General features: G+C 36.8%; 1 protein-coding gene across 4 annotated transcripts in view; it reads right to left on the reverse strand.

Annotated features, from left to right (window-relative positions):
• The window catches only part of RPS6KC1 (ribosomal protein S6 kinase C1), a 217,371-nt gene that overhangs the window by 85,494 nt on the left and 115,039 nt on the right, over positions 1-16,838 (reverse strand). The gene's annotated exons all lie outside the window — the stretch shown is intronic.

Below are 16,838 nucleotides of genomic sequence, written 5' to 3' on the forward strand. Positions count from 1 at the left end.
TCAATACTATTCATGACTCACTTTTATCAAAGCACTTAATACACAGTACTGTTTTTATAATTCACCCTATGCATCTTCTGAATGAAGTTAACCAAAATGTAAGTATCACACAATGGAAAGTACCCTGGATTACATGCCAGAAACCCTGGTTATCTGAATTCTGGCTCTGCCTCTTGTTAGTCATGTGTCCGATGATAAGTCATCTCAACTCTGTGAACCTCTTCCTCATTCTCTAAAATGGAAATATATAGCTCAAATGACTGTAGAGATTAAAGGAGACAACATACATAAAAGATACTACAACAGAGCCAGTGCTATAGGAAGCAGTAAGTTGTAAAGGTTTTCAATCTTGGTTTTTCTCTCAAAACCAAATCCTACATAATAATGTCACCTGGTTTGTTGAATTAGAAGTGAACTGAATTACAATGAAGGAGATATTTTCCCCCAAAAGATTACAGGTGGAAAAACCTCTTCTTATTTCTGCCTGGAACAACATCTTCTATTTCTTCTGTTAAATGTCCCTTTCTCCTTCCCTTCATACTCCTCCACCTCTTCCCCCAACCACTACCAACCCTTAACAACATGGTTTGAATGAAAGCTGCTACCTGACTTCACATCTCAGCCCCTCTAGTCACTACTTGTCAGCCAAGGGTGAGCCTCCCTGTCACAGCAGGGCCAACCATAGAACCCCATCCTCTTGGCCACAGTTGGAGAAGGGAGAAATTGGCCCAACACAAACTGGACCAATCAGTCCTTCTGTGTTACTGACGCTGGAAGTAAGAGAGTGGGAACTGCCAGCAGCCATAGTTTCCGCCAAAGCAAAAAAAGAGACACAAATATGAGAGACCAAAAAAGAAAACCTTATGTGACTGGGGTCCCTGATTTCAGCTGAACCTACAATCCTGCCATTCGTTGCCTAAGCTAGTGGATTTTGTCACATGTAAACCAAAGAAGCTGAATGAATACAGACCTCTAAGAAAAAGTGCAGGGACTTCCCTGGTGGTCCAGTGGCTAAGACTGCACTCCCAATGCAGGGGGCCCAGGTTCGATCCCTGGTCAGGGAACTAGATCCCACATGCCGCGACTAAGAGTTCACATGCCACAACTAAAGATCCCGCATACTACAACGAAGATCCTGCATGCCACAACTAAGACCCAGCGCAGCCTAATAAATAAATAAATATTTTTTAAAAAGAAAAAAAAAAGAAAAATTTCAACAAAGTTGGGATTGCAATTTTGCTTAAATACCTTTCCTTTCACAGCTTTTATCTTACAATTCCATCTCTTTTCTCCTTTATGAGTAGTAATTCACAAATATAACTGGTCTTGGTGAGGGATGAGGATCTCTACTGCCTTTTAACTGTGGAACAATCTATATTTATTAACACACCAACTCCTCAAACCTCAAATAAAATGTCAGTATGCTTCCTGCCTCTGTCCTTAAAATTTACTTAATTTCTAAACCCAAGGTTTTTATTTTTACTCGGTTGAAAAATGGATATAATCTGTGAAAATCACCTGACTATAACATATTTTGAAGATAAAATGTGCCACATAAATAAGAAACATTCACTATTTCGACATACTGCTCGTTCTTAGTTTTGAGCTTATTGCTCATAGACTCCAACTGCTACTCCCATTATCATTAGCTCTTCTCATTGCAGGTTATACCTTTCAAGCCCTAATTTAAATCCCCATTTAGAATTTTTGGTTCTTCTTAGGCTCAACTCTAATAGAAACTATGGCAATTTAGGTTTTTTTTTCTATTTAATTCAGTGTCATTAAGCTTTAATAAAACTTCAAATTTTTCTTTTTTCAAAAAAATCAACTTGAAATTCAAAAATGTCAATTATAAAACACCTAATTAAAGCTAGAGTTAAAACCATATTTTGTAATCAAATTGCTGCTTTTTAAACTTTTGGTACTTCTGTTGCTTTCGAGGCAGTCACCATAGTAACAGAGAAACAAGAACCGGAAGCCAGCAGCTGAAATGGACTCCTGCTGATGATAGTGGTTCCGCTTCCATGGAAACAACAAGGAAGTGATGGAAATACTGGAAGGCTTTTTAAATGTAACCTTAAATATACATACTATGCCTCCTTCCTTATCAGCCCCTTAAAAGTAGGTCACAAGCACTGCTGATCAATAGCAGCAGCCAAGGATGAAAACCACCTCTTGCAGATTTCTGCTGCAGGATACTTACTGAGGTTTTTGACTACCAGAGAGAAAAGATTCATCTATCGATTTCCAGAATAATTCCAAGTAATCAACTTATTCACAAATATGACTTTAAACAGATTTTACTTGATCAAAATTTTTGACTCTAACCTTCTTAATTTCTTAATCTTCATTTTAAGACACACACGCAGCATATAATGATTATTTTTCAAGGAAACTAGGTTACCTGGAATTCAACTTTTAATCCCATATTAGGTCATGTAGCTATTATTTCTTCCGTAATATATCTAGGTAGACACTTAATAATTTTTAAAATGGATATGTATTTAACATTCTACCTAGGGACCTCCCTGGTGGTCCAGTGGTTAAGACTTCGCCTTCCAATGCAGGGGGTGTAGGTTCGATCCCTGGTCGGGAAGCTAATATCCCACATGCCTCGGGGCCAAAAGTCAAAACATAAAACAGAAGCAATATCGTAATAAACTCAATAAAGACTTTAAAAATGGTCCACATCAAAAAATATTTTAAAAAAATAAAAATTCTATCTGAAGATAAACCAATACCTTCAATAAGTTCTCTACATTTCTGTTAATCATTCAGACAGAACAAGAATTTCCACTGTGCTTTGGCATTCAAAAGAGAAAAACTGCTTCCATTATTTATTTACTAACCTTTATGTCAAAAAGTTCTGGTGTACCATAAAAGATGTCTTATAGTTATATATTGTGTCAACCCATATTTCTTTACCTCAGATCAAGAGAAAGAATAGAATTAGGATGATCATAAAGCATGATTCATGAAAGAAGAGAGTGTAGCTGAACAGAAATGAGCAATTTCAAAGTTGTCATTGAAAATTTTAGAAAACTGCTATCCAGCAGTCCAGAACACAAACCCTGACTCAATTTACTAAGAGAAGTTATTATAGAAGGCAGAATCTATAGATAATAGAATTGTGAAATTCTAATTTACCCAAGAAATCATCACCATTTGGTACTCCTTCACTATATCAAATTCATTTAATATATTACCTTCCTTTTATAACTAAGGAAATTGAGGCTCAGGGATGTGAAATGCCTTTCTCAGTCACAAAGTTAAATAACAGCCTAAACCTAAACCAGATCTTATGCTACCACACTTCAGGTAACTGAATTTGAATTAGATTATTCTACTGTTACTGAGAAGAGCAAGAAAAATACAGAGCACAGGACAAGTACAAGCGAGCATGGGAACAAAGATGAAGAGAAAATAAAGGTAAGGAGTTGAGGCAGGAGCCTATCAGACAAGATAGAGTAGAATAAGAGAGAAGGAAAGACTGAAGAAGATAGACAGGCACACGAGAAAATCAGAGCTATGAAGAGGTATAAATTTCACACTATGTAAAAGAGAATGGGCCTCTCTGAGAAAAACTGGGCTCTCAAACATCCTTGTAACCCAAGGATTTCCTTGGAAAACAAAGGTCCTTATTCATTTACCCATTTAAAAAAAAAAAGGCATTTTTATTCACAGAAATAATGAAAATCAGTTTCACGAACTAGAATAAAAAGTTAATTCTTCCAATTCTGTTATTCTACCCTTAGTCACTAAAAAGAATATAGCTACTGCCTCATCACTGATTCAACAAAAGAAAAGCAATGTTAAAGGAAGAACTGGCCACGTCAGACTTCTTGAAAGCCAGTATGTCTACGTTTGTACTTTATGGGAAATTTTAAGGGATTTTCAAGAGTATTTTGACCATACTTGATTGTCTCCACATGCACAGAATTTAATCCCCCTATAAGACTCTACTTAGTCACATCTTATATTCCTATCTCTACTCCACACTCTCCAATAGGCCCTATGTCACTTTACTCTTGGTCCAGCATGCTTGGTTTTCATTCAGATTTATCACATTAGAAAGAACATCCAAATCAACCTGGGTTTGCTGGGATAAGTTTTTGTTTGTTGGTGCTTCCTTTTTTTTTTTTTTTTAAACAACTTCAGTCACATAAAAGAATATGCCTGTTTGAGATGGCCTTGGTGGTTAGAGTTTTTTTTTAAGTGCTGATTTATTATATTCAATGGGTTTTTTGTTCTTTTCAGGTAAAGCCTACCATTTCTGACTTATGCTAAGTGTTCTGACAACAAAAGGCAACCTTGAGAAGAACTGTAATTTACGGTTCTACACATCACCCACAAATCTACAGCCATCAGCCTTTCCGTGAATAACAAACCTGGTCAGTCAGGGAATCTCCTTCCCATTTGCATTTAACCAACCCCCTATTAATGTTTTTTCTAAACTAAGTGTTATGTGAACCCTAGAAGTTCAAAGAGTCACCAAAGAATAGTAAAAGCAAGAGTCACAATAATATTTGTGCCCAGGCATTGCCTCAACTATAATTGCTTTCAATGTTGTTTAAGCAGTTTTTCTGCCATTAAAAAAAGAAACAAACAGCCCAAAATGGAGCCACTAAGCCCATGTCACCAAACTTTAGAATACCTAACTTAATCGCAGTTTCAACCTTGCCCAGGACTGGAGTCTTAACCAGTCAGCCTGGAACCTCCTCGTCAGCACCAGGGAGGTAACCAGACAATAAACGTTTTTGTCTCCCAGAGGAAGGTGTCTTGCTCAAAATAATCTTTTTTTGTTTGTGACTTCCTTGTCCCATCCCCTCTCTGGCTTTAAAAACCTTTCCTTTTCTGGAGCTCCTTGGAGCTCCTTTCTACTTGCTAGATGGGATGCTGCCTGGTTCAGGAATCAATTAATAAAGTCAATTAGATCTTCAAATTTACTCAGCTGGGTTTTGTCTTTTAACAGATATGGTGTCAGTGTCAGGGTCCAAAGTGGACAAACTTCTGATGGATGGCATTCGAGGACAAGAAAGACAGGTGTGGTACCTGTGAACCCCTTTTTGCGTTCACTGTCTTTCTTTCAGCGGTAAGTTTCTCTCAATTCTGAGCTCCTTTCTCTTTGCATCAGGCTTCAGATACAACTGGCTTTCCTTTACAGAGCAAGACAGCTTGAGCTGGTGGACAGTTCTGCCCGGGACCCAGGCCCCTAGCTTTATCATGGACTGCAATTCCCAGGTTTTTGAGTGGAACCCCCAACCCTTAATTCTGTCCCAGGATCCACTTAGGCACTGTTAGTGGCAATATGCAGTTCCCTATTTATGTGGGGCCCCCAGGCCACAGCCCGCATTTGTTGAGATCTGCTGGTTCAATGCTTCCCCCAGTCCAAGGTCCCACATCCCACACTGGGGAATTGGTATGGTACACACAGGGCCTTTTCTTGGTTAGGACTCAGTATATATTAAGGTACACATTTTTTTGCCTTACTTTATGTAGATAAAGGCTAAATGCTAATAGGAATCTCAGAAGTCAAAACAGCCTCAAAATTGATGCATAAGGGTTGAGCATTTAAGATCTGTTAGAATACCCACCGCCTAACTCAAAGACTCCCATGTTAGGATAAGTTGGTCACAGAACGGGTTACTGACACTCAGTCACTTGCCAACCTTAAGAAAATTTCCACGCATAGAAGTACACTGTAAAACACCACATAATCCCTAACCCTATGACACACCCCTCTTAGGTATTAGTTTGGCTCCAAGAGACCCAAAGGCCTGTCTAAAAAAATAAAAACAATAATGGGATCCTTAAAATCCAAAGAGTTAAGCACACCCTTCTGGCATACCTGCTTATTTTATGTCTAACAACTGTAATCCTGGAAACTGTAGATATCTACAAAAATGGCAAAATCTTACTAAAAACAACCTAGAATTACAGTGGCCATTATGGGGAACATTCCAATTAGACAAGATCATTCACTTAAGAAGTGCACTTAAAAGTAAGAGTTCCCCAATTAAACAAACAGAATAGGATACATATTTTAACTGGTATGCAGAAGCTTCCAAAGGCTTCAAAATGCCAAAAGAACTTTATTGAAAGTTTCATTACAAAAAGCTAACAAAAAATTAAAGACACAAGAGGTACCTAAAACAAAGGACTATAAGACACAGGACTTCCCTGGTGGCGCAGTGATTAAGAATCCGCCTGCCAATGCAGGGGACAAGGGTTCGAGCCCTGGTCCGGGAAGATGCCACGTGCCATGGAGCAACTAAACCAGTGTGCCACAACTACTGAGCCTGCGCTCTAAAGCCTGCGAGCCACAACTACTGAGCCTGCGCGCCACGACTACTGAAGCTCACACGCCTAGAGCCCCTGCTCCGCAACAAGAGAAGCCACCACAACGAGAAGCCCGTGCACCGCAATGAAGAGTAGCCCCCGCTCACTGCAACTAGAGAAAGACCGTGCACAGCAACGAAGACCCAACATGGCCAAAAATAAATAAATAATAAATAAATAAATTTATTTAAAAAAAAAAGACAGACACAACTCCTACTGCCCCCTCTGTCTTCCTTTATCAAGTACTCATTCTAGTAATCCTCTGTTTGAATTGTCTTTCCACTCTGAAGAGACTACAAGGCAATAAACAAAAGTCCGTCAAGTTAATGGCCATACAGGAACCCCTATACCTTTGAAAGAAAGACCCTGTAAGGATCTCTCTCAGAGGTAAGGAGACTGAGGATTTTCTGGTAAATTGCTACATCATTCCCTTAAACAACCAAGGGAAAACTGAAATTAAAAATTAATTTAAAACCTTGCCAAATTCTGGTAAATATCAGGGATACATTCTCCACTTAAACCCCACTCAGACCTTGCAGGTGGGATCCTGGAAAAACTGGCAGAAGCCAGCTGAGGGTGAGAATTATTACCAGAGTCAATTCTGGATCTCTGTCTGTAGTACCCAATAAAGAGAAAAATAAAGTATCTTTTGCACCCAATTAGGGGATGCCTCTTAAGTCCAAGGGGTTGTTCAATACTGCCAGAAATATTTACTGTTTATCTAAGCTGAAAACTGACAAGATTTTTTTTTTAATTTTAAGTAGCTCTGTGGTCAAAAGTTGACCAAACTGGAAGCTAATATACAGAGTCTGCTAATAACTGTTTTTTAAGGCCTTCTCCCCTAAACTAAAATAATGTACCCAGCAGGAAAGAAAAAACTTCTAAAGCCCTTATAAAAGGACTTATGGGTGGATCAACCTATGATGTCATTTAAATAACAACCCAATTCCTTGCGTAACTGAGAGCAACTGTCCTTATCTTACAAATCTTTGCAAAACTAGAAATGCAGCTCTAGAGGCAGTCCAAAATTCACCTATTCCTTTTTCCAATCCCAAAACCTCCTCTATTTATCTTAAAAGACTTGTAACTTGCATTCTTTTCTTGTGTCTTTGAGATGTAAATATTAAAGTACAAACTTCAGAGAGGTAGTCCTTATCAGTTAAAAAAAAAGGGGGGGGAAGGGGGACAGAGGGTAGGTCATTTGGAACTTGAGCAATTGAGAAATCCTAAGTGTACAGAAGCTATGAGGTCCCTGTTCACATCTGTCTACGTGTTCACATGTGCCTATATACATGTGTTATAGATATATTTTCTACCTCTGGATAGTATTGCCAAAATTAACTTATAGAAGAGCTCTATTTAACTGGCTTACAAAAAAATTAAGTGCTTATATAAATCATGTATTCATAAAATTCTTAAAAATATAAGAAAAATTAACCCAATGCTTTTGAGGTTCATTCGATCTGAGATAATCTTTAGTAAATAAAAGCTCATTTTAAGTTTGTTGACTTAATTAAAACAGACATGTCTTTAAAGTTATCATACTGGGGCTTCCCTGGTGGCGCAGTGGTTGAGAATCTGCCTGCTAATGCAGGGGACACGGGTTCGAGCCCTGGTCTGGGAAGATCCCACATGCCACGGAGCAGCTGGGCCCGTGAGCCACAACTACTGAGCCTGCGCGTCTGGAGCCTGTGCCCCGCAACGGGAGGGGCCGCGATAGTGAAAGGCCCGCAGGCCCGCGCACCGCGATGAAGAGCGGTCCCCGCACCGCGATGAAGAGTGGCCCCCACTTGCCGCAACTAGAGAAAGCCCTCGCACGAACCGAAGACCCAACACAGCCAAAAAAAATAAAATAAATAAATAAAGTAGCTATTAAAGTTATCATACTAAAAATAATGTTGATATACACTTTTTATTCAGCCTAGGCTAACTAAAGATCAAATAAGTTCATGTTATCTCTTACAAAATTTGTCAGCAAGAAAAATGGCTTGGGATGAAGACTGACATTGTCTAATGTCTCATGAAGTTTTTGTGGGCAGTCTAAACATAATTGTTAAAAACAAGTAAATGAAATAGATGTCAGTAGGATAAAAAGTTTTTAGGTGAACTTTCCAATAGTTTCTCCAAATCTTTTTGGTAACCTGAAATTTTGTTAAGTTAAATTAAAGGATAGTCATTAAGTATCTAGATCACTTCCAAACAAGGTAAAGTACTGAAACATTAATTACTGAACACAGGTTTATCTAATTTTTGCTTCCTTTTACAGAGAAATTAAAGGCATTTGGGTCTATTAATAAGCATGTTTTATGCCACACTGAGAAACTGTCTATGAGAAAACACATTTCTAGAAATAATAAGAAGTATTTATGAATCTGCCAATCCACAGAATGCTAATGTAAAAGATAGTTCATAATTGCTTACTTCCCAGTTTTCAGTAGAAATTAAAGGTTTCTAAGGGTTAAAAATTCTCATGTAGGTAATTAAAACTACTAGAAATAATAAGGAAAAGGAATTTTATGTGTGATCAGGACTGGCTAAGATTAGAATGAATGTGATTAAGTTTCAATACCAAAAGTAAGCTGGTGTAAAATTAGAATTTGAGTTTCTCCCTATTAAAAGGGACAAAGTTTTCTTGGACTACTGGTCTGCTTTTGATAGTAAGAGATTATAAAAGGTTTTCTTTTACCTTTTGAACAATCTGCCAGGGCCAGGGAGGAGGTGGAGGACACAAAGATCTTGTGTCCTGTCAAAATAATCACCTATGTTCCCTGTTGTCTTTATCGGGTCTTTGAGTTCTTAAACCTAGTCCTCTGGATATTAAAAGAAGTAAGTTTTGCTCAGAACTATGTAACCTGTATTTGCCTGCAAAGTCTTTGCCACTTTGGTTAAATATGTAAGCATTGTTTCGTAGTGCCCTATGACCCTATTTGACCAAGTGTTTTTAAACCGTTTGATATTTTTTTACAAAATTCCCAAAAATCAAATTCTAAAAGAAGTCTTTCTGACCTCAAACTAACTTTGGGATTTTTCCAGAGGGCCCCTGGCATATCTCAAAAGATTTGTTCTCTCCTCTCATAAAAAATTAGATGTTAAACTAATTAGACTTATTTGATATGTTAAATTACATGTGAAGCATTGAGAAATAAAAATACTAGTCCTTCTTTATGTTCTATTTATATAGGTATATAAGTATTCTAAAAATTGTATGAAGTTCCTAGAAATCTGATATATGTTAATATCTGACAGTGTTATAATAAAAATTATAATACATATAATGACATTATATTTATAGTAATAACACAATAATAAATCTGATAATGTTATCAGTCATAATTCTAGTTATTGTCCTGGAGTGTTGTGTGTCACAGAAATAACCAAATTTCCTTGTCAACTGCGCTGTAATCTAGTCTAATCTTTAACCATGGGCATTTTAAGTCTTTTTTTTAAGTCTTTTGACATTTACAGACGGTTATTGTTTTACTCTTATGCTTTTGCTAAAGCGTTCCTACAAAAGTGTTTCTTCTTCAGAGAAATTTCTAGAAAGGATTCTGACAAGTACTCTAGGATACTAGTTTCTGGTAACTTTCAGATCATAACACCAACTGGTTAAGAATTTATAGAACTCTAAGGAAAAACTGGATTCATAAAACTGCTAACAAAAGATGAAGATCAAGAACTAATTACAGTGTAAAGCAACTATACTCCAATAAAAATTAATTTAAAAAAAGAAATAATTACATAGAACTGAATGAACTGATGAAGATGATTATAATTTTTTATGACTTTTTGCTTAAAACATTGCTGGTTCTTTTGTTTTTCCAGGTTTAAGGAAATCCTTTTATCTCTTCTTTTAAAGCTATCAGCAATTTGGTAATATACATTTGTGAACTAAAGTGGAACATTTACTTTTTCTCCCTACTTGATCCCACCAAAATTCAGAAACTCCTGAGTATTCTCTTCACGGCAATAAAGTTCATTATTTGCATAAGTTCAATAAGAATCTGTTCTCATTATAACAGAACACAATTGGAAACACTGGCTATATTACCAAGACTTTAACTAGAATGTCATATTTGACAGAAATGTGTATACACTCAGATATGACCAGACAGCTTTAAGGAACTGCTTGGAAAAATTGGCCTGGTGCCTTACTTACAGGGTTACCGTCAGCCTTACCAGATGAGTATGGAAGGTTATACTTCCTGACAGGCCCAGGAACCTTGAAAAGAGAGGACTTCACTCAAACTGTAGGTATTGCAGGTAAAATCTAGTGATGACCCTTGGATTGGCTTCCTAGCCTCAAAGGCTTTTAAGAGTTCAATCTGAGATCCCCTATGAAAAGTTCCACCAAAGCAGTCTTACAAAGAACTTATACAATCAATCACTATTCTTGCTGCACTTATGTAAATAAGCAGGCCAAGTCTAATGCAAACTGATTAGTTTTACTGTAATTATCCTTAAAAAAAAGAAGTGGGGATAACTGTAGGGAGGAAAATCATGTCTGCACCTTTGTCTATTTTAGAGTAACCCTGTTAACTGTCTTTGAGGTTTGGTTATACACCTATAAACTGAACTAGATCCTAAATTCTTCTAGTTTCCTCAAATATCTGGCTACAACTCTCCAAACTAACATTTCTAATTTTCTCCCACCCTTCTAATTTAAAGTCACTAAAGCCTCTGTTTTAAAGGCTGCCATTGAATCTCCTGTAAGAGACTACAAGCGACTATAACCAGATCCTCTTCCTGCCCAGACGGCAGTCAAACTTCAGAGACTTGAGCCTCGGATATACGTCTCACAGCTGAAGAAGGCTTCACCTGACCTCTGGTCCTGTACAGACACTAAGGACCTCTGAACCAAATTGTCAAGGAAGAGAAGTAGCTGACATCAAGGTAGATTGCTTCTGCCCATGATGCTGGATCAAGACTTCATACTTTAACAAACATGAAACCCTTTATTCTTGTCTTTCTTTCATTTACTCTGGAATTAGCCTGGAAAAACATTTCCACATCTCCCAGTCCAATGCTAAGCAGAGTAACATCTCAGACTGCTGGATTTGTCACCAAAGATTCCGATCTATCCATGATACTAGAGATCTCCTGGTCCTCCCTGTGACCAATTTTTCTTCTATTCCCAATGTCACTGGAAACTATGATCAACACCCTACTCACCCCCTCTTAGTAAGAAGTCTCTTACCAAGTTCAACTCTTGTGGCCAGAATATGAAATACCATTTTTTACCTTTCTCCAATTATAACTGTACTTCCTCAATGAGACATAATTACCTACATAATTTAGGTCATTTGCCCCCCCACATTCCCATGATTATCTAGATCAGATCTGTCCCCACTCACTAAGAGATCTCACCAGCAGCACCCATCTTTGCAAGGTGGGTGACTCTTTATTTCAGACTAAAAGATTTTCTTTCCGTATGCACTGAAATCCTAACTGACCCCTGGCTTGAACGGTAAACACAGCAATCCCTGTGAATGGTCCATTAGCAGCATCACTTTAACGGGAATGGTTTGTGCCCCAATAGGGTTTGTCTTTGTTTGTGGTGGTTATCATTCTCCTTGGACCTATGAGTGCCTAGATGGCTAGCGTACAACTGTGCAATGCCTCTTAGGTTATCCAACTGTACCCCTAACTTTCCACAAATGAACTAGTCACCTCATTGGTCAACTCCCATGGATTTACATCAGAAAGTTAGAAAAGACCTACCAGGAGATGTTCATGACTCAGAATTCACTTCCTTTGGCAAGGCCATGCTTCCCTGGTCAAAAGTAAATGTAACTGAGAATGTGATTTTAAAATTTTCCTTAATTCGTGAAGATATTCTGTTATCTGCTACTGAAACAATAGCTGCCCCCCAAAAATCCTTAGACTCTCTGGCCAAAATTTTTCCTCATAATAGTATAGCCCTTAATTATGTTTTAGCTGAGCAGGGAGGTGTCTGTGCTGTGGTCAACACCACTTGCTATGCCTGGATCAACACTTCTGGGGAAGCTGAAACTCAATTACATAAAATCACTGAGCAAGCCACTTGGTTAAAAAGCTGACTCCTTCAGCAGGGTTGTTCTTTGACTTATTTGATTTTGATTGGTTTGGATCTTGGGGACCATGGCTCCAAAATGCACCCCAAACATGAGAATTATCCTGCTTTTTTATAATCATAATAATCTTTAAACTTTGATCACGTTTCTCAGTTAAGCTAAGAGTTTGATCAAAAGGGGAGAATTTAAAAAAAAAGAAAAAGAAAAAGAAACAACATGTCCAAAATGGAGTCACTTGTGCTAATCCCATGTCACCAAACCAAGACTTAATACCTAGTCTAACTGTAATTTCAACCTTCCCCAGGATTGGAATCTTAACCAATCAATCTGGAATTTCCTAGTCAGGATCAATGAGATAATATGCATGATAAACCCTTTTGACCCCAAAGGAAGGTGACCTTGCTCAAAATAATCCTTATTTTTATTTATGACTTCCTTTTCCCACCCCCTTTCTGCCTTTAAAAACATCTCCTTTTCTGGAGCTCCTTAGAGCTCCTTGCTACTTGCTAGATAGGATGCTGCCCAAGTCATGAATCCATTAATAAAGCCAATTAGATCTTCAAATTTACTCACTTGAATTTTGTTTTTTAACACTGCTATCAGTAATACTGTGTGAAAACTAACACATCGTTAGACCATAGGGTGTTAAATGCCTACAGAGATAGTCTTCTCTTAGATTCAACAATTTCTTTCTGCTCCCTAACCTATTTTTGTTTTGCATTTTTAAAGGGGAGAACCCAAAAGACCAATCATTCAATTCCTTCAAAACAACACTGCTTGGACAGTCTCTTTCTGACAATAAACTCTTCTAAGTAAGAAAGTAAATAAATAAACAATCCCTTACATGTTCCTTATGATGATGATGATAATTATCCCCTAAGTGTCCCGTATGTTCTAATCAAATGGCTTCTAAAAGATTAAGATAAAAAGATTAAAAGGAGCTAGAGACATATTGAAGGAAAAAGGAATAAAGAATTAAAACCAAAAAGCTAAATTTTGTCTTATAAGATGGAATAAAAATAAGATAGGGAAAAATCTGGAAAGGAAACTCCACATAAACTTACAGTTTTTTATCTGCCACACAGATAAATATGGAAAGTCCCCCAAACCATACAAAAGCTTTTGCTCATTTTTCACTAGTTTTAAGAGACATCTTAAGAGAAGCAGCAAATCTATGGAAGACTCAGTTCAACAATTGTTTTCTTGATGTCATGATATGGAATCACATTTCCTTTGAGAGGATGTAAAATGATCAACAGAAATACTGATTATAAGCAGTTAACTCTTCTCAATTCCGTAAGTTTCATAGCCTCCATTAATGCGTCCCCACCTTAAAAATTAAATTGCCTTAGTGTATACTAGAATTAGAAAAGACTCCATCCCATCTTTCTTCAGACTGATTTAAGGTGAAAATTACATATCGCCACACTTAAACAATTCAAAGTATGTGTCAAGCACTACTCCCAGAGTATATCACATGTGAAGCCCATTTCAAGATAACAAAGAAAATCCTCCCAGCAACTGGCTTTCTTTAAGTAAGGCACAAGAGTGAAAAAGTTCTCCATACCACTTATTCCTGCCTCTCCTACCCCTTTCAGAAGGAAAGATGTCTAATAGTTACTGAACATCTATTATGTTCCAGACACATAGTCATCTCAATGTTTATGGTCATTTCAATGTTGTCATAGGACATTACATATAGAAGACTATCAATAAAATTTTGTTAAACAAATGAATGGAAAAGTAAATGAATGATTTTTCACCAATATTACACAGTCTGATTACAATACCTTCACGCCTAGAGATGATTCAATTATCTCCTTCTATAACTTAGTGCCTTTCATAATAGTCACATAAAATCCATGTCAGAAAATGTATATAATTATTGTCTTTATCATCTGTGCAGATGAAATGCATAAAAAAGGAATATAGCATAGAAGTGGCATGGCTGGACTAAAAAGAGAATCTATATTTGGTTTAATTTTATGAAAAATTATCATAACAGTATCCGTGAGGAAAATACAACACAGATAGTCTAAGTAATTATAAATCACTGTATAAAATAAAATGAAGCCTATGAACTCTATCGTTTGACAATTACAATTTTGGAAAATGTGTTTCTTAACAGTTTGTAAAAGTATGATACAGTGATCTGGTTATTTTTCAAATGAAACACACTTTGAGACCACTAAGAGAAATACAGTATAATCTTCTGAGAAAAAGCAGATATACATTTTTAATACCTCCTAAAAGAGAATAAATAAGCTGGACTTCCATGCAATTTATAACTAGCTCAATGTTTAGTTAAGATATAGCTTAAGCTGTAAATTATGTAAAAGTATGTAACTCAAGTAAAAACAAAATAATGATTAAATCCTTGCCCAAGTGCCTAACGACCTGCCAGCACTGAAATAGCAGTAGTTTTTCACTTAGGGTATTTTAGTTTTGTTTGGTTTATTTTAAAATACTCGTAGATATCTACATTTCTTCTGATCAGAATCAAGGTTTTTTTCAATAATCACAGGGATTAAACCAACCCTCTCATTTTATGTTTTTAAACTGTGCTGCTGAAGATATTAAAATGTGGTGATACTGATGACAGAGACCATCTAATAAAAAACCAAAAAAAAACTCGAGAATCCTCATCTCTCTTTTGCTATAGAGCAGCTGTGCCTCACACAGATTCACATGAATGAAAATATTTAGACGAGAAACCACCCACTTAGTTTATTTTCCATATGACTTTCCTGTAATTATTTTGTAAACTGTTCACACAACAATACATAAAAACATCTGCAAAAACAGGTAATTAATGTGTCAAGCCAAACTAATGCATTTTTTATGGTGTCCATGCTTCGTCAACTGTAATTATAACTCTTTTTTAAGCAAATGATGATGTGTTTGTTGCAATGTGCAAGTGGTTATTTTAGATGCTCTGTTTACTCTTCATACAATCTGAATATAAAACTCCACAGCTACTTTACCCCACATCAATGCTTTACCTAGCTTTTTGCAGAAGCAGGAAAGTGGTTCTCTTTTCCAGGCTATAATTTCCAGTGAACACTTTTGTCATTAAAACATGAAACTCTCAACATAAAAGTCAACACCAAAATAGCCAACAATTCAAGAAACATATGCCAGCAGATGATTCATCCAGACTTTCCTCCTTCAGTTGTAACCATGTGGAAAGGCAGCACTTTATGCCCATCGGCTGCAGTACGTTGAGCCTCCTGATCATCAGAGGTTCAGAAGGTTCATTATTTTTTGAATGTATGATATTCATTCCATCTAGACCACCAAACACATATATCTTTGACATGAGACCAACAAATGAAGAATCAAAACCTGTCCAAAGCATACTGCTTCATATTCAATTTATCCTGCTTGAGTTCTAACTACATGAAAGATCATCTTAATTATCATTATTACTATTATTATACATTAACAATATTGCATATCAATAATCATCCTCAGATGGATATTATTCTAGGCCCAAGGTATGTGATCTCTAAAGTTCTGTTTCCAGAGGTAACAAAATCTGAAATTAAGGAAGAAGCACAACCCTATAATATTCTTATAGTGTCTCTTCTCTTTCTAAAAAGGGCAACTTTTAAAACATCTATGGTGAAAACCTGTAGTATTAAAAAACTGTGGTAATAAAGAACTCTTAGGAAACAAGGTTTTTCTGTTTATTTTCACAATCAAAATTTTTAGAGCTAATGTAGAATTAGCCCTTCTGGGTCCAAGCTTATATAACGCTTTATTTTGATACAAATATTTCTAAACTGAGTTACTCCATTCTTCCCCTGATTATTAGCTACTGTGATATGCTACAGGTGTCTATTCAGCTGCTAGAATATAGTATAGGTGTTTGTCTATCCCTACCTTGTTCCCAAAAAGAACATGAGAAAAGTATTAGAGTAAATCGCATGACAGTTTCCCAGCTGCCAAGTTTGCATTTTAGGTCAAATGCTAATTCTGGACAATCTGGGGTTGAGTCTAATCAAAACAGAATAGAGTCCTAGTTCCCAGGATGCTGAAATAGGAAAGACAAGACCAAGACAAGGAAAGGAACCAAGACAGAAGCTTATTTACTAAAGCTAGAAATCAAACTCAGGGTCATATTAGCAAGAAATAACACGGAGTTCCCACTACTTAAATAGCTACAAATATAAATGTAATAATGCATATAATTAATGTCATTTCAAATGGCTGAATTCTACACCTTGTCAAACTTTCGGGACAAATATGCTGATGTCTATGTGGAGTACTGATGTGCCTACAGGAGTCATGTTAAGCCTATTTGACATTTTCACAAGCTGCCTTAATGCATACTGGCTATTTACTGCACATACTTTAAGATTTCACTTATTTATCACCTCCTCCAGAAGCCTTCCCTACAAGCTTTCTCCTTCCCCCGGTCAAGTGCCCATTTATATGTATCTATAG

This window comes from Balaenoptera musculus, chromosome 1 (genome assembly GCF_009873245.2).
Source record: "Balaenoptera musculus isolate JJ_BM4_2016_0621 chromosome 1, mBalMus1.pri.v3, whole genome shotgun sequence".
Taxonomy (NCBI): domain Eukaryota; kingdom Metazoa; phylum Chordata; class Mammalia; order Artiodactyla; family Balaenopteridae; genus Balaenoptera; species Balaenoptera musculus.